The following is a 19,179-nucleotide window of genomic DNA, read 5'->3' on the forward strand; positions in this document are numbered from 1 at the left end:
GTTTCAAAATGCAGAAAATATTTATCTTCTTGCTATGACCTTCCATGCACAAGACATGAGCCGTGGATTTATTTCCTAGGGAACTAGTGACTGAGGAAGATCTATAATTAAATCTGTGAGTTATATGCTACACATGGGAATTGGGTACACACCAAGTCCTTTAGAAAAATCCAGTAATATTAGCATAGCTTCAACTTTTTTGGGAGGTTTTTAGTAGCATCATTTAGAAACTGAATATTCGAAAGCTCTGTGTTTCTTCCAAATGTCAGTGTGTATTCAGGCTGGCTTTATTTCATTCTAGTACCAGTGTCCCTCCCTGGTAAGATGGCACCTGTCACTGCTGTATGAGGGGGAACCTTGTGTAGAAGGTTTGGACATGTCAGAAGCCAGATGTCTGATCTAAAAGCATACAACATCAGAGCTAGAAGGATCTAGGCCAGTTGCTGTCAAATGTTTTCTAAGCCTCAACATCTATTCTTCAAATAAAATCTATCCAAAATCCAATAGGTAAAGCAGATACAGGTGAGTTGGTTTAGGCTGAAGGTAAGGAAGAAGGTTGAAGGCACAACCCAATCTCATTAGACCTTTCAGCCATCTCCCCAGCCCAAAAAGTCAGAGGCAAGATGTTCGTACGGCACCGTCATTTCTCAGTCTGAAGACCAACATCCAAGCCAGGTCACTGATTGGAGAGAGGGAACTGAGATTCAAGAGCTCTAGACGTCCGCCGTCGCATCGGTCAGCCATCCCACAGCCTCTGTAGTTAAGCATTAGTCAGAAAAATTTTAAAGGTCAGAAAAATAAGTAATTGTTTCCGAACCTGGCTCAAATCTCTTTTCATATTCAGCTTTCCTGTCAGGCGGCTTCTGAGAGCCGAGCTTTCACTGCCGTGTTTTTATTTCTCATGTGTTGAATCCAGCAATTGGTCTTTTACTTTAACCCTTCAAAAATAGAATTGTTGACTCCTTTTCTTTTAATGGGTCGTACTCTCTGTGTCATCCTGAAACTACAGAAGGTCCCCTAAAAATGAGGCACGGCCATGAGAGAGGAGCTACTCATGGATATCAAGGTTTGAATGTAAATGTAAGTGAAATGGATGTTAATGACCATGGTAACAATATTTGACATTTGTAAATCTGCCCCATACTATGCATATGTTACCTCATTTAGGGTCTGGGATGTCTAAGCACCTTATGTATATGTGTGTGTATTTCACATATTTATATATATATACAGTTGACTCTAGAACAACCCAGGTTTGAACTGTGCAGGTCCACTTGAAAGGGAATTTTAAAAATAAATATATTGGAAAGTTTTTTGGAGATTTAAGACAATTTGAAAACATATCTTAGTTTGCTGTAAGAATACAGTACATAATATATATGAATATACAGTCTGTGTTAATTGACTGTGTTATCTGTAAGGCTTCTGGTCAACAATAGGCTATTAGTAGTTATTTTTGAGGGGAATCAAAAGTTATATTTGGGTTTTTGGCTGCACACGGGTTCAGCACCCCCTAACTTCTGCATTGTTCTGCTTTGTTCAAGAGTATTATATATATATGTATAGTATGTGTGTGGTGTGTATCTACCTGTCTATCTACCTTCCATCTAGCTATCCCTTTCCACTAACTTTATGACATAGATACCACTAGACACAGAATCCCACAGACTCTGCAGCCGGTGGTAGTAGAGCTGAGGCCTGTATTCGAGTAGCCTGGCTCCCGTACTCTGCTCCACTACACTGACTCCTTTTTCTTAGAGTACAACCTTCATGACCTTGAGCGAATCACTAAGCCTCCATCAAATTCTTCATGGGAAAATGAAATACCTCATTTTAGTACCTCAAGTAGTACATCAAAAGCTTGCTCTGAGGATAAAAGGAGCAGATATAAAACACCCAACCCATTGCTCAGCACATAATAATTTCTCAATAAGAGGCTGCGCTACTGTAGAGATGATCATGCATGTGCCCAAACAGATGTCTTAAAAAATTCTAAAATAAATAAAGGTGAAAGACTTCAGGATCAGTGGGTCAGATTTGATGCTCAACACTATCTTTTCTCTGATAATTTAAAATTCTATAGGTAGTTTAATTTCTCTCAATGGTGAATTATGATTTTTCATATTTTGCACAATCTCATTTCATCTGAAGAATATTCCTGAATACAGTATACTCCCACTCATATCCCTTAAAATGTTAAGTTAAATCTATTTCTTCCACTTATGTGTTGAACCAACCTATTTCTGGAAATGTTTGCAGGTTCTCATAAGAAGAGGGATAATCAATAAAATAAGCAAGCATAGTTGTTTGGTTTAATCACCAGAACAGGATCATGAATGGCAACCACTTAGAACAGCCAGTTTCTCATTTCTTCTCATCATTGATGGGTTGACTCATGCATTTGACACATTTTTCACTGATTTCCCTGCCATCTTCCGTTCACGTGTGCCCTCAACGTCTCTACATCTCAGCCACAGACTATGTCAGAAACCAATTATCATTTCCCTTTTGTTTCTGCACTGTTTTGTGGAAGAAAAGAAATTAAACCTTAGAGAAGGTTTTTTATTTAATGGCATTTAGTCATGAAATTCGCACTTTTAAGATTGTATTGTCTTATTTTCAAAGGCACTTAGTGGTTAGACTTCTCAAGACAGTCTTACCATGTGCCTCTGGTATATCAGATTTTCTTGTTTTGTTTTGTTTTGTTGTTTTTGTTTTGTGTTTGTTTTTTGCTGGATCTCATATAGAAGAGTATTTTCTTGGTTCAGGACATATTTTAGGAATAGATCCACAGTACATCCAAAGGAGAAAAGCCACATTGGGAAAATACTGGTCACATATAATGGCTTGTCTGATCGTATGCATGTTGGTATCACTTAAGCACACTTTCCCAAGCCCGTTCATGCAGCAAGGGGGTGAGATAGCCTCCGAGTTCATCCTGAGCATCAACTGTGAGCCCAGCTCTTTGCTTACTGTTCTTCGGGATGGTCAGTGTGGACCCAGATCTCATCAGAGGCTCAGGTGGACGCGTGGCCATCAAGGTGGCCTCCACCAGCACCAGTGCGTCTATCAATGGCTCACCTTTTGCCTTCACAGCCGCCTCTGCATACGGGTAAATGAACAAGCACATTTTAGAGATGTTTTGGAAGAAGCAGAAACGTTAGGGTGCCTCCCTAATGCCTTCAAATTTTCACCTTTGCAAAAGTTCCTTCTTAAGGTGTCACGCACCCAAAGGCCCCATTTACATCTAAATAAAGGCCTTTCCTGGAAGGGTTAACAACAGTGCTGAATCTGACATCTCATTAGCATCATCCAGATTCTAGAAAAGTCCTGGCACCCAAGCCCCACTCCAGCAGTAAACCAGAGTTTCTGTGTTGTGGCTTTATATTCTTTTTTTTTTTTGAGCCATCCCCACCTCCGCATGTTTGTGTAAGTGAGGGCCGAGAACCACTGGGCCAACCGTTACAAACAGTTACATTTTTCGGTACCAGATGAGCTCATTGTAACCTAGGACCATCAAAAGCTTGACTTCAAAGAATGGGACAACGGGAGCATGAGTTGTAATGGGGAGTGTGAGCTAGAGAACAAGGTGATGCCCACTGAAGAGGCAGAGGATGGTCCCCAGGGAAGGAGGAGAGGGACGAGTGGGGAGACGGGGATTCTAAACTAATATTGTGACCTACTACTTCATAGGCATCATTTTACTTAATCCTCACTCCAGTTGTTTGAAGGAACAAGGATACTCACTTCACCAGAGCGCCTTCGTGAACCCTGCATTTATATACCGCTTGTCAAATCAAATGCCAGCTTTGGTAGATTCCACTGCCCCCTTTCTCAGTGATAAAACTGTGACTTGGGACAAAGCTGTCGGATGCTCTGATTCTACCGCCGTCTTCTTCTGCCTGGATACAGCTTGGCCGGAAGCCTCCGGGCGCACAGAACGTGCAGCAGGGGAAATCTCAGACAGGGTGCTTTTGATGGGACAAGTTTCTGCAGCCCAGGAGAAGGGGTTTGCCGCCTGGAGCTCCGACATGAGTGGGGGAGTTCAGAGGCTAATTCCTGCATTGAGCAAAAAATGTACTGAGCTGTGGCTACTTGATGAAGATCGCTGTCGGGTCTATGGATCCTTCCGTGAGCAGGGCAGACTGAGCCTGCCCTCTCAGAGTCCACCTTCCAGAAGAGGAAGCTGGCAAATGAAAACATAAAATACGTGGTATGCCTGCTGCTAAGAAAGATCATGATAAAGGATACGGAGAAGCAAGGGCTAGAGATTGGGGCCAGGTTGCCATTTTAAACTGTGTTTCCATGGAGGCCCTCAGTGAGAATGCCCGATGAAGGGGGAAGCAGGCAGGTATCCATTCGGGGTGAGCATCCCAGAGAGGGAACTAGGCCAGCAAAGCCTAAGCCAGAAGTGTGTCTGGAATGTTCTGGAAACATCAGGAAGCCCAGGATGGAGCAGAGAGATCAAGGATATAAGAGAAGAGGTATGGCCAGGTGATGGAAGGCCATGTGGACCACTGGGAGGACTTTGGTTCATTCTAATTGAGAGAGAAAGCTGCCCCACGGGAGGGCTTTGGCGGAAGCCACGCATGATCCGGCATTGTCTTTTTAGGGTTGCTCTGGCCTGTGGGCACAGACGTGGAGGGTAGACTGTGGGAGGAGGGACGGGAGTGGGCAAGGGGAGCGCCCGCAGTCACTCAGGTTCTGCCAGTGACGGGGCTTGGCCCGGAGCTGCCACGGAAAGGAGGCGAGCAATCATGAGCGGGATTGCCGGGTTTGGGAAATGTTTGGAGCGATGACAGCGGCTCTGTTTTACCAAGGGCTGCTGCAGGCACGCCCGGCCATGTGCACCTGGCAGCTTTCCCACATCCTTGTCTAGTCCTCGCTGCAGTTCTGCAAAGAACCCAGCATCACGCCCCTTCTCCCAGATGAGGAAACCGAGGCTCAGAGCGACTCAGTGGCTTACTTAAAGCCCATGTCAGGCCTTGGCCGTGGGTCTAACTCCCAGCCCCGTCCTTTTTCTACAACAAAAAACTGCCTCCATTCCACAGTGGAGGGAATTTAAGACTTTGGAATTTCTTACAGCATCAGCATGAATATTATTAAATTTCCCATAAACTCAAGTTTTGTCTATTTTAAAAGACTATGAATCTTTCTTTTTAGAAATTGAAGTGGTTAAGATTAATGACCAACCATAAAATTTTATAAGCAATTATTATGGTTTACTGTGCCTTTTCCAGCTGCTCAACACTCTACCTTCTTTTCTTTTCCATGTTCGTTAGAGAGGGTTTGCATGTCCCTGACCCAGACCCTGAGGTGGGGGGACCTTGTACGGGAGGTTGGGTCCAGGCCGTTGGTGAACTTCCGCTAAAGTGATGGAATCTCAGCCATAGAAGCTCACTGACCTTTACTCATCTTGCATTAGTAATATGGCAAGGAACGTTTCCATTTTCATTAGCTAATTCTCTGTTTCAACAAACTAAATTCTTTTTTTTTTTTTTTACTTTGTGGCAGATAATGTAAAAGCTTTCATCTTTGTGTGTGTGTGTGTGTGTGTGTGTGTGTGTGGTGTGTGTGTGTGACTCACTTCCTAATTTGCAGCCCCTTTCTGACTTCAGGCCTCAGTGGATTGCCGCCTCCTCTGTCCTTGCAGCATCCCAGACACTCAAGCTGCAAACCCATGCCTCCTGCCTCTCACGTACGATCTCTCCTTTTCAGCAGGATTGCCCTGCCCTCAGCTTCCCTGGCATTTCCCAAAGTCTCCTCTCAAAGTTTTAACCCTTCTCTACAGCCTACCTCTAATTCTGTTCTCGACCTCTAGCTCTTTACTTTTCTCATTGCTCCAATATTACCAAGCCAAAGCAAAAGCAGCTACGGTCACAGGAAAGGGATTCTGTTAGTACGTGGAGGCTGTATGCAACAGAAACACAGCCAAATAGCTGAATGTGTAAAGTGAAAGTGTATTTATTGTCTCCCATAACCAGGAAATTCAAGGGTGCATCTGACTTTAGAACAGCTGGGTCCCAGACTTGAAGGATCGCTCATTCTGCTCCCCCTTTGTCTGTTGGCCTCATTCTCTCCTTCTGCTCATAGACGTTCTCCAAACAGCAGAGTCTCTTTCTAGCATCGTCATCAAAGGCAAGAAGGCTTCCCCATCACCTCTAGGAAAAAAAGCCTGGGGAGTACATTTTTGTCCAACACCAGGAAATGCCCATTGCTGAAGCCATCATGAGGGCAGAGCAACTGGTTTGGTGTGGCCAGAGGCACTTCCCTTTCTGGCTGGGACAGAGGGATATTGTGACACAACGACTGTGGCACTAGTTGATTGTCACGGGGCAGATGGGAGAGCTGACGCCAGAAGTGGCTGAATAGCCTGCTAGGTAAAGAAACCTGTAGCTTCCATCACTATAGGTATGCCAAAGTCAAACTGCATATACAGCTCTAGAATTTCAAATAAAGGAATTAAGGTTTAGAGGGCAGACTGCCAGCACTTCTTCTCAACTTTAATTCAATTTAGCCAGTGTGTCTTGAGCACCTACCATATGTTCCTACACTGTACCAGGTACAGAAAGGTGGTAAGATGATAAATAGCACATCGACTCAGAGAGGCCATTCATTAGGAGGGGATCTTCTTAAATTACAAGGATTGATACATTTACATGCCTTCCTTTGATGCTAACTAAGACAAAGAAGAAATAACCCCAAGTGTTAATACTCTGTTTCTTGAAAAGGCAATAAAATTTGAAGATTGCAATTAATTAACCATTATGAAGACAAATCTTCAAATATTTCTCGCACTGTGGTGACATTTAAAATGCTTCCTGCTCTACCAAACAGTCAATTGGATTTTTTTTCCCCCATCTTCTCATAATGGCTAATTGCTAAGCAATTGATTGAATCCCCTTTTGTTACTACATAATTACTAAGCTGGTGGAAACAACTGCCCTAACCATTTTTCAGTCTGCTCATTTGGGTCCCCTGAAGAGCAGGTTTGGGGTAGGAGTGTTCTTACGCGATTACTCTCTGCAAATTATTGATCTGATTGTTTAATATGTAGTGATGATTCAGAGCACAAGTTCAGTGGGTCAAAGGGCACAAGCAGTCCTCAGGGAAAGTTTCTTAACCTGTCTAAGCCCCAGGTTTTCTGTCTGTAACATGGAGATAATAAGAGTACCTCATAAAGTTTTGGGGAGGATCCTATGTGAGAATACCTCTATTATTATAGGACACAAGCCGGTAAATAGGGCATAGCTGTTTGCATTTCATCTAGGCTGCTGCTGATGCGTATGATAGCAAGTTGGTCAAAAGTCTTAACTGCCCTGTAACACAGTTTCCCCTTCTGTAAAATGGGGATATTAAAGCCACCTCTCTCATAGAGTATAGTGATAAAAAGAGACAGAAAAGCGTATGGGATTATGGGATCATCTAAAGATATAATAAAGACACTGGAAACCCCGAACCCAGGGCCCACGGGCACTGCCGCCTTGGTGCCGATGCGCTGTTCATGGTGCCTGGTTCGGCTCCTGCTCCCAGCAACTCTCAGGTGACACCTGTTCTCTTGCTCCTAAATCCATGGAAGTAATATTTAGTAAATATGTGTGGCTTCTTCTGTAGCCATAGTGTTCCTCCCTGATGCACGGATGCTCAAAGCCCTCAGCAGGTAGCCACTGAGTGTCCGCTCATGCCGGGACTGTGCTGGGGGCTCACCTCCTGGACAGCCGGGGGGAGCTGGGGATGCAGGCTCTTCCTTGAACAGTTCAGAGCTGTGGCCTTTGGAAGAATTGCTCAATATGATCCCAGGGCTTTTCGAACATTTTTGGCTGTGATCACGAGAGGGACTCTTGCTTTGGTGATTTGTGTGTCCCCAGCCCTCTTCCCATGTGGTAAGGACATCAAGCTCTGAGGAAAGCAGTTCCCCAGAGCCATATGCAAAGAAGAAATGTAAAAGCGGGCCCTGGGAGGACCTGCATTTGCGTGGCTGGTTGCATGGAGGATGGCCTTTGTTGCCTTTCACAGGGAGCTTGAAGTGTGTGCCTGCATGGGTGTTTGCGTCGTGTGACACCCGAGCCCTCCCTGCAGCTGAGGATTCCAGGAGGCTGAAAGGCCTTTTGTCACTGGGTGGCCTGAAATGTGCACCCCAGTGCACCCTTGCCCTCACAAGTGCTTAGTAAGTGTGGATGGGATGGGAACTGCATTAGACACACAGGAAACAGCCCATTGAATGCATCTGATTTTCTCGGCAGAGTTTAAGTGGTACATGTGTCTTCACCCCAAAAACCATAGAAGCATCTCTTAGAAGAGAGATTGGAACTGTGTGCATTGTAGTGGACTGTTGGCCAAATGGAGGGTCCCGTGAGGGGTGTAGGTGGAATCTGGGTGCCAGAAGGCGCATACCTAGCCACCTGGCTCACCTGGCCAGGTTGCTTGTGCCTTGGTGGGAACACTGTGGGCTGGAGAATTGTCGGCGCCCAGGGAAGCACAGAAGCTATGCGTGAAGAAAAGGTGGCAGGGTAGCCTTGATAATAGCTACCTTGCTAGCACGTGCTGAGCCATCCCAGAGGCCAGCTCCTTACCTCTGTTAGCTCTGATTTAGTCTTCGAAGCAAGCCTCCACTTGGGTACTGTCCCCGTTTTACAGGGGAGGGGGCTAAGGGCTAGGGATTTCATAGTGCGTTCTCTGACACACAGATCATTAATAGACTGAACAAGTCCTTGAGTCCCCAGCTCTGAGTGCCAGCTGCGTCCTCTGAACCCCACTCCGTGGGTGCAGGACAAGGATTGTTTGTATTTCCCTCCTCCCCATGGTGGGGGGCTCTGTTCTTTCGGAGGAGACCCTGCAGGATGGAGGAGTATGAAGCTGGGGCCCCAGTGGAGGCAGGCGGGGCGTCCCTGAGGTCCTTGGCCACAGTCTCTGAATTCCATTCATGTATGAAAGTGTAAAGTTCAAAAGCAGCAAGTTCAAGGGCTCCTTTCTTCCTTGCGTCTTTGTCCGTTGCTGAATGTGCTCTTCTAACTGACACAGGCTCCCTTCCTCCTCCGCATCTCACTGGGGGACGTAGAAGGAAGAAGTCAGCCTGGCGCCAGACCAGCCTAGCTTTGAGTGACAGCTCCTGGGACATTCACTCCAGCTATTCAGCGTTCCACTTCCTCCTCTGCGAAATGGGCTAATGTTTCCTCTTTGGATTATGAAAATTGATATAAAAATGTAAGAGAAGCTCCTACTAAGTCTCCTGGCCCAACGCAGATGCTTAGCTAGAATGAACCTCTCGCCCCTCTTTGCCCTGTTCCCGTGATATGGGGAGGGAGAAGGGGGTGCCTCCAGTAGGAAAGCTGCCATTCACAGAGGGATTTCTCCGCCTCACCCCAGTGTTTATAGTCTGAATGATTCTCCACCTCACGGTCCTCAAGGACTCCTGGTCCCAGCACTTGAGTGTATGAAGACCAGTTTTCCTACATCGTATCGTGTTGGGGTGGCCCACAGGTGGCCCTGGGCCTTCCTCTCTTCTGACTGTAGCCTGTGCTGCATGCACCTTGGGGTTCAAATGCTCCCTGGCGTGACGGGCTTACCTCTGTCCTGAGTCCTCAGACGGGCAGCCCTGGCTTTTAGGGCTCACGGGGCAAGGTACTCACACTTGCTGGGAGCGGTGTTGATCCCACGTGGTTTGTAAAAGCAAAATGACTGCGTAGAGAGAAAACTCACATTGCTTTCCTCTGTCTCCATGGAACCTCTGCTTCCTTTAGAGAAAAAGGAGGAAAAGCAGTGAGGGCGATGGAAACATAAGCGGAGCTGCGTCAGGGACAGTGACTGTTCCTCCACTCGCGCTCGTCCAGCTCCGGGAACAGCCGTTTGCACGGCCAGCACAGGAAGGGGGTAGGTCAGGCTGGTCAGCGTGTCTCTTTCCCTCTCTTGGGTAAAAAGAAAATGATTTAACTACATCCTTTTTCATTAGGATAAAAGGAGATAAAAAAATTTTAGTAGCAAATAGCTGTCCTAAAGTAGGTGAAGTAGGAATTTTGACTTACCTGCCTTCCCTAGAGAGTTGGGAGGATTACCTGAGGGCAGGTGTGTGGCGACACCTCCTCCAGGGTTGGGCCAGGTGGGTGTTACAGCCTCATCCGGTCGCTGTGGTCCTCACGTCCTTTGCCATCCCTGCAGGCTACCTTTCAGCATCGATGCGCATCTCTCCTACTTTGCTGTTCAAGCTCATAACACACTGAAATTTTAAAGCCAATGGTTACATTTTTCACATATGGGTAAAAATGCATGAATGAATATCCAAATAGAAATAACTGTGAGGATATTCTATCTCTTTTTTGAGTAACCCCACTTCTGGAAATCTATCCTAAGGAACTAACCGATTTATTTATTTATTTATTTGTTTGTTTGTTTATTTTTGCATAACGGGTTGCTTTGTTCACATTATTCATAGCTGGAAAGAGTCAAATGTCCACTATTACTGAAGAGATTGTTAAATGATGGTATATCTTTTGAAATATCGGATCGCCATTAAAAGTTAGTAATAATAGGGAAAATGCTCATGATATATGTAAAAAAAGAATATAAAGATATACCTATCCTTTAATGCAATTTTTATCAAAATCCCAACAATGCTTTCTGTAAGCATAATCAGGCTTATTCTAAAATTTTATGTGGGAAGGTGCCGGCCCCAGGATAGCTTGACAATTGTGAAAAAGAAGAATGAAGAAAAGGAACCCCTCTACCTGATGTTGAGACTATATTACTCCAGTAATGAAGGCAGTGGTTCAGCAGAGAAGACACACAGATCAGTGCAGCAGAACAGAGAACTCAGAGGCAGATCCACACAAATATGCTCAACTGATTCTTGATAAACATGCAAAGGCAATCCAGTGGGGGAAAGTTCAGCAAATGGTGCAGGAGCAACTGGCCATCAGATGAACCGCAACTTGAACCCCATTCCTTAATACAAAAGTTACCTCAAAATAAATCATGGATGTAAATGTGAAATGTAAAACTATGAAACCTATAGGAAAGTAGGGGAGAAAATTTGAGGGATTTCCTGAGGGTTAGGCAAAAAGTTCTCAGATTTGATATATAGGGCGCAATCCCTAAGGGGAAAATGCCATAAATTGAGCCTTTTCCAAATTGACAACTCTGAGTCCTGGAAAAATCCTGTTAGGAGAATGAAAAGACAAGCAACAAACTGGGAAAAATGTTTCAAACTACGAATCTAACAAAGGATTAGTATATAGAATATACCAAGAACTCTCAAAATTCAACAGCAAAAATCTCCAATTGACCTAATTAAGAAATGGGCAAAAGACATGAACAGACATTTCACCAAAGAAGATATACAGATGGCAAGCAAACACATGAAAAGATGTTCAATCTCCTTAGCCATGAGGGAAGGGCACATTAAAACCACCGTGTGCCGTCAGAACATGTCTGTTAGAAGGATTAAAGTAGGAGTATTAACTAAAGCAAATGCTGGCGAGGAAGCAGGAAACAACTGCGCACGCAGACATCGCTGGTGGGAATGTAAACGGTACGTTCACTCGAGAAACCAGTTTGACAGTTCCTTGTAAAGCTAAACATGCGATCACCATAGGGCACAGTAACTGCATTCCTGGACATTTACCCCAGAGAAATGGAAACCATGTTCACACAAAAACCTGTACACACATGTTTATAGAAGCTTTATTCATTATTGCCAGAAACTTTAAACACAATTGCCAGATGTTCTTCAACAGGTGAGTGGTTAAGCAAGTGCGATACTCCACCCATGGAATACTGCTCAGCAATAAGGTGAATGAATGAATGATTGATACACAACAGCAACTTAGAAGAATCTCCAGAGAATTTGCTGAGTGAAAAAAAAAAAAGCCAATCCCAAAGGTTAATTTTCTAAATGACAAAATTATGGGAAAAAAGAACAGATTTGTGATTTCCAGGATTTAGAGGTGGGGATTGAGGCGGTCCGTGGGAGGAGAGAGAAGGGTGTGGTCACAAAACGGCAATAGCGGTCCTTGTGATGATGGATACACAAATCCACACGTGACAAAACCACATAAAACTACACATACATACACACACACAGATGACTACAAATGAAACAGGAAATCTGAACAGGATCCGTTTATTGCATTAATGTCAACATCCCAATTATGACATCATACTATAGTTTTATAAAATGGTACCATTGGAGGAAAACTGGGTAAAGTTTGCAAACTGCATGCAAATCTGTAATTATCTCAAAAAATATAATTAAAATATGTGTATGCATTTAAAAGACTCATCAGCATGTTAAAAAAGCTGTGACACCCAGCATCCAGTTGGGACATCCAGGGTCTTGATTATCTACCTTTTACTTTGGTTTGTTTTTCAGATTTTTCCTAGTTCTATAAAGGGGAAAAAAACAAACCTGATTTTTATTTTTAAAACGTTCATTGCCAGCTACACTAATTTACAACACTATTTTTAGTTTATTCTGTCTTCTCATTCCTTCTCCTCCTGTGTCCTGAGTGGAAAGATAGAGCCGACACACGTACGCCCTACACACAGACGTGAGCACGAAAAATTATGACCTGCTGAAGAATAAAGAGGTTGGGATTCAAGTATTCAAAGCTTAACTCTGACAATTTGCAGATAAAGATGCAATGAACCGTTGCTAGCCTTGACGGACATTTGACCCCGGGGTCTGCCTCATTGCGGCTTCTATTTATGATTCACAGCCCAAACCTAGTATAGAGCTAGGACGTGCAGCTTGTTGGATAGTAAACGAGTAGAGAGACAGAGAAAATCATGGGAAAGCCTGTTTTACCCTTCCCACCTCTCTGGGGGGCCCCACTGTTTGGCGCAGACATGATTTGAAGTATCCAGTGCATATGATGAGTGAGAATCAAGTAAATTCACAGTGTGGGAACGGGGCTCAGGAACCTATAAAAGATTCAACTCCTGCTTGCCCTTAGGAGAGAGGTATCCAACCAATATTAATATTTTAGAAATTCTAGGAGGTAGAAGAGGAGCCATTATTCATCACTAGCACCTTTATAGTCCTAAAATTAAGTAATGGATTTTTTTTTTAAGACAGAACTGCAAGAGTTGTGGAACTATAAAAAATATTCCTCTCTTGGGGATGTTGCATTTTTTGCTTTTATCTGTTCTTCTCCTCTTGAGAACATTTTGATTTACTTCTGTGATAAGCTTATAACAACTAAGGAACCTGGGAGGTGGGATGAGCCAGGCCAGGAAGAAGGGGTTTGCCGCAGCTGACAAATGAGCCTGTGTAAATTTGTTTGGCTTCAAGTCGGAAAGCTCTGGGACCGTGTGTGTATTCCCCTTCCATTGTGTAACATGTATATCTGCACATGTGGCCCGGGGCCTGGGGGCTTGTAGCAGTGAGCACCCACTGTGCCGCGCAGGCTTGGGGTCTGAGCACGCATGTCTGTTCAACAGGCGCCCCGCGAACACGCATGTCTGTTCAACAGGATCCCTCCGTAATCCAGACAGAGCCTGCAGACGACCAGCCCTGCTCTTTGAGCAGACGTCTGGAGGAGCCATGAGGAACTGAGCAGCTAGGCCTTCCCACCACGCCAGCACCTGCAGTTCTGGGCCGACTCAGCTGGTTAAGGAGGCCCCTGTGTGTGGCCCTGCCCCTGGGCGAGCTGTGTCTTCCAACTGGGCAGGCGAGTTCACCTCGCTGAGTATCACTTTCCCCCATCTTTGAAACAGAAATAATAGAAACTAGCTGGTAACACGCACCAGCTGGTAAATGAAGCTTTAGCTTGGCGCCGGACATTTGCGAGACCTCAGTGAGAGCAATTAGTACCTGGGATGCAACTTGCAAATCTCCTCTTAATTATAAAATTACTCTATCTGATAGCGCCATGTTGTTATGTTTAGGTGTACTCAGATTCTAATCGTCAGCATTGAGTGCGTGGCTGCTGTGTGCCAGCAATGTACTGTGCTCACCAGGACCTCAGGAGGTCCATCCAGTCTGTTACCATTTACCTGAAAGGGGAACTGACGCTCAGGTGGGTAAAATGATTCGCTCAAAGTCACAAGCAAGGACAGATGAGAGCTGGAGTCCAAACTGACCTCCGGTTTGTGTGAGCCTCTCTTGCTGGGCTTCCCTAGGAATAGCCATATTCTAGGCAGCCACTAGCTTCAGAGGACGAAGGTGTTCGCCCAAGTGATCCCATTGCCTGCACGGGCCTGTGAATTTTCGAGAGCCCATATTGCTCTGTTCTTTAGAATGTGTGTGTCTCACTGGGATCATTTCATTAGCGGATCACTTGAAGTGGCTCGTTGGGGGGACACCAGAGTATCTCTCAGAACTCAAGCCCAAGGGGCAGAACTAGTCTTTATCAGAATGCAGGTATTCTGAACCCAAAGTGGCTGCACAAGTCCACTGATTCATGCAGGAATTTTCTTTCCCTCATGACTATATGGTCTCTCATTTCAGCTTTTCTTTACTTAGCCTCTTTGTTATGAAGTATTTGTGTCTACTGTGCACCCTAATCTCACAGCAATGAACAAAAGTCCCTTCTAACATAGAACATATATTTTAATGGTAAACAGATATTTCCAAAACAAACAGATGACTATGTCACATGATGATGGGCTCTGGGAAGAAAAACAAAACAGCGTAATGGACATAAAGGATGAAGTTGGAAAGGAAGCTGCTATTTTTTTCACTAAGATGGTCAGGGACATTCTCTTTGAAAAGAGGAGTGGAACTGGGGAATTGAGGGACCTGAGGGATGAGCCACGGTGATATCCATTTGGTAATATCCTGGTGGATTAAAGCTACTTACCGGACACCACTGGGAAAGTGGACTGCAATATCTTGGTGGAAATGTATAATCTGGAGACCAAGCCTGAGCATAAGACTAAGTAATGTTGGAGAGGACAATTTGCCATCTGCAGGGTCTTAACACGTACCATGCTTGAGCCTGAACTGGCTTTATATACATACAAGTACTCACCACTCTGTCCCCCAGTTTTCCCAGTAGACTATTTTCCTTGTCACAGTGCACACTTAGGGTCCAAAGGGTCTTCCCAAAGTGGTAGACTCAGCTTTCAAGCTGGTAAGACTTCAAGAGTCCAGAACCCTTACATGCCTAACTGGCTCAGTCTCCCCCTGCCCCTTTCCGCGCTCCCGGAAGAGATGGTCTGTTTGACAGTGTCAGCTTTTGGTTAAGAGCCTCTGGGTCAGAAGGGAGTAACCCCTGGACTGAAACAGGAGTAGGTGCAAGCGTGGCACTTTGGGGAAAATGGTAGAGAAACAGGATAGGGGGATGTGTGTGAACAGAGCAAAAGTTAAGGCTGAAGACAAGCAGGGGACAGGCTAAAGAGAGTCTTGAATGCCGTCCTGATGGAGCCTGAATTTTCTCTGAAAGTGACGGTATGGGGAGGGTCCTTGAAGGACGTTAATCAGGTGGGATCTGCTTGGGAGCAAAAGCAGCCGCTTCACGGATGAGGGGCGTTGAAGCCATGCCAGGGCCCTTCAAACCAGGGTCCACGCAAGGCGGCGGAGAATGTCAGGCTTTCAATTGGAAATGATTGAAATTTTATTTACGTTTGACAATGTGTTTCCAAGCATCAGACTTAACATTAAGATGTCCTGAATTATAAGAATAATAAGAATAAATGTTGAAACTCTCAGTGAAAGGGCAACCAGCATGCATTTCCAGGGAGAAATTGTTCAACTGTTGGTGTTTATTACTTCCAAATGGGAATAGCTCCAGGTTCATAATGTTGATTTTGTTACATTACTTTCTCTGAACTGTGGTTCAGATGTGTGCATAAATATTTGGTTTAATATTTCTTTGGGAACTGTAAAAATCTAAGCCGATGGAAGGGAGTGGAGCAGAGCAATGGCACAGGAGTGAAGTTTGGCAAGTTAGTAAGAGATTAAGTGTGTATATTTCAACAGTGCCCAAGGGCATGATTAATTTATTATCCTTTTCGGTGGCAGAATGCATGCAGAAACCTCCAAATTATGCCATTACTATGACAAAGCTCAGAGGTGTGAGAAGGTAAAGATGTCCCTGACGGAAATTTGATGTATGGAGGGAATGGACGACCCACTGGATTCATATAAATCTGGGAACTGGAGACTTGAAAGTGTCTCATTTGGCTCTGTCAGTGACACCGGCCTGAGATAAACATTTCTGCTCCCAGCCTTCATGGGGTAGGCACGCTGCCAGGACCCAGACCAGGAACGCCTTCAGCAGCGCCAAGCGCCGATGCTTTGGTGATAATATGCCTGGGCTGCTCCAACTCTACCCAGCACACATTGATCAGCTGGTCATACGGAGTAGGGATTAAGACCCTGGGCTCTGGATGCCTGGGTTCAAATCCACACCTGTTATCTAGCTGACTTGTCAAGGTTTGTGGGGCTCAGTTTCTTCCTCTGTAAAGTGAAGGTTAATATCAGTACCTATCCCACAGAGTTGATATAAGGATTGAATGAAGTATATAAAATCTTTAAAACAGGGTGTGGTACAGGGTTAGAGTTCAATAAGTGGTAGCTTCTGTCATCATCATCGACCTCACCATCATTACTATTTAATAGTCATAAACGATTGCTTTGCATTATTGAACACATTTATGTATTTAAGCATTGCATATCTCTCATATCATTTAATCACCATAATCCTTTGAGGGTAGGCATTATTTCCCTCATTTCAAAGAAAATGGGAATGAGGCTCAGAGAGGCCACACAAGCTCCACATTACCTGTGAGCTCTGAGACGGGACACAGACACATATTCACCTACTGCCCACCCCTGTTTTCCTAAGCACTCTGCAGTTCATCAGGTTGGGTTAAGCTCTGCTGCAGTGATAAGCAACTCCAAGACTTTGCTCATCATAGTCAAAAAGGTTTGATTAAGCCCCATGTCCATTGAGGCTGAGGCGGCACATCCACTCCTCGTTGTCCTCATTCTTTCCTTGGGATCTAGGTTGATGAAGTCGCCACTATTTGAAAAACTGCTGAGTCACCAAAGAGAAGGCAATGAGAACCTGGCTATGCAACCACAGCTCTTAAAGTGTTAGCTTGGAATTAGCTGAACTGGCCTACGTCACTTGCGCTCATGCTTCATTGACTAAAGCAAGTCTTATGGCCTCAGACCACTTCATGTGGTTGGGGAAGTATAGTCCTACTATGTGCCCAGGAGGGGAGGAGCTAGAGCAGTCAGACACAGCCTCAAGGGCTACTTCCTGCTTCCGCAGACCTAATTCATAAACAAGAGAGACAGAAGGTGTAGAAACCTAGGATTTTCACCAGAGATTTCAGGAACCATCTTAATTTTCAGTAAAACAACAAGAGTCAAAACTGAGAAAGACATTTTGCTGGGATCCAATGAGCAGGGAAGTCTAACTCACATCCTGCATTAAGAAACCAGAAATTCAGGTAGAGACACCTGAGGATCACAGTTATTCTCTTGGACAATAAAAGGATGCGATAAGAATGATCCTGACAGGCAACGAATGGACTCTGGGGCCAGGCAAGGAAGGCGCAATGGCTGCGCGACCCACAGGCGACTTCTCTCTTCCTCCGGTCCGCTGCACTGCCTTTCAGCATGTCTCTCATGCTGCATACCGTAGACTCCTTAGAGTGTGTGGACCTGTGAGCCCTTGAGGGCTGTGACCACATGCAACTCATAAATGGTCCATAAGTATTTTGAATGGAAGGAAAGAAGGTAGAGGGAGACAATACGTCAGAGGAAGTTACGTTCAAGAAAGAAACACCTTATTAAAGGTCACGGGAAAGAAACCAACCATCAGGCTGAGGGAATGGTGGTAGGAGCTTAGTGGATATTATTAGCAACATGAACTGAGCTCCTACAGTGGGAACAGCATTATGCCAATTACATATTTAAATATGTGAAATCATACAATATTTGTCCTTTCGTGACTGGCTTATTTCACTTAGCATAACATCCTCAAGGGTCATCCATACTATAGCATGTTTCAGAATTTCCTGTATTTTTAAGGCTGAATACTATTTCAGCTCACGAATGTCCCTCATTTTGTTTATCCATTCATCCATCCTTGGACACTTGGGTTGCTTCCACCTTTTGGCTATTGTGAATAATACTGCAGAATACTCATTCTTTCTCTGTGCCAGTGGATTGTTTACTAAAGATGATATTGCTCTTTGCCACTAATACATTTTTCCAAAACCTTAAAAGTAGAAATTTTATAAGCCACATTATTATAAGCTGGAAATAAATAATTAAGATGTTGTGAATACTCATAAATTAAGAAATACTCTTCTTAAAACAATTCTGCAGCCTAGAGAAAATAGTCAGAAACTATAACTGATCAGAAAATAATTTTTAAAAAACCACCAATGAATACTGAATGCTGTGGAACTTGGCTTAGGCTGTGCTTAGACGCAGTCTTAAATATCTTTGTTGCAAAGCAGGGAACAAAGCTGGTGCTATGATAGTGTCAGTAGATGAAGGATAAGCATTGTGAACTCACACATCCCCTCATCTCCTCATCTTGGGTTCCTTCCCAAGGGCACCATCGTGCCCTTAGCAACCTTTGGGGGACGACAGAAACCATTTGAATCCGGTAGTTGAGAAAGCCAGCCCCAGCTAGCAGGAGAGCCGCTGATTTCCGCAGTGGACCTCTGGCCATCCCCCCGCTTCAGTGGACTGCCAGGGCGCTGGTCCGGTGTTTCTCCACCAGGGACTGCGACTCTTACAACGGGCTTTTCTTTAGTTCCCTTCATTAATTTATGATCCACGGTTGAAAGAGCTGAGGAGCATGGAGAGAGGAGGTCATGGATCTAACGGCTGCCTGGACTGCTGAACTGCTCAGTGTCTTCAAGTTCAAAGGCATGTCAAGGAGAACAATCTAATGATAAAACAAATGCCTTCTAGTAACTATGGGTGAAGGCAATAAGTATTTTTTTTTCCTATTTAACGTGGAATAGACAACATGTTCAAAATTAGCATGTGCATCAAGCTCCAGTAAGTCCTCTGAAGTGTTTTAACTGTATGAGTAAAATAGGCTTATCTTATGAATCCAAAAATATTTTAAGGGTGAAGGAAAAAATAGCACATCTCCACCAATCCCCCCAAAACCTCTGAGGTCTACATGTGACTTATTCCCTTTGGTAATTTTGGGGAAAGGGGTCTAATTATTTTCTAGATTTCCTGGTCATATACAATTGATCCTTGAA

General features: G+C 44.5%; 1 protein-coding gene across 2 annotated transcripts in view; it reads left to right on the top strand.

Moving 5' to 3' along the window:
- Positions 1 to 19,179, top strand: part of CDH13 (cadherin 13) — a 919,293-nt gene that overhangs the window by 475,900 nt on the left and 424,214 nt on the right. The window lies entirely within an intron of this gene.

The sequence above is a fragment of the Manis javanica genome, chromosome 17 (genome assembly GCF_040802235.1).
Source record: "Manis javanica isolate MJ-LG chromosome 17, MJ_LKY, whole genome shotgun sequence".
In the NCBI taxonomy this organism is placed as follows: domain Eukaryota; kingdom Metazoa; phylum Chordata; class Mammalia; order Pholidota; family Manidae; genus Manis; species Manis javanica.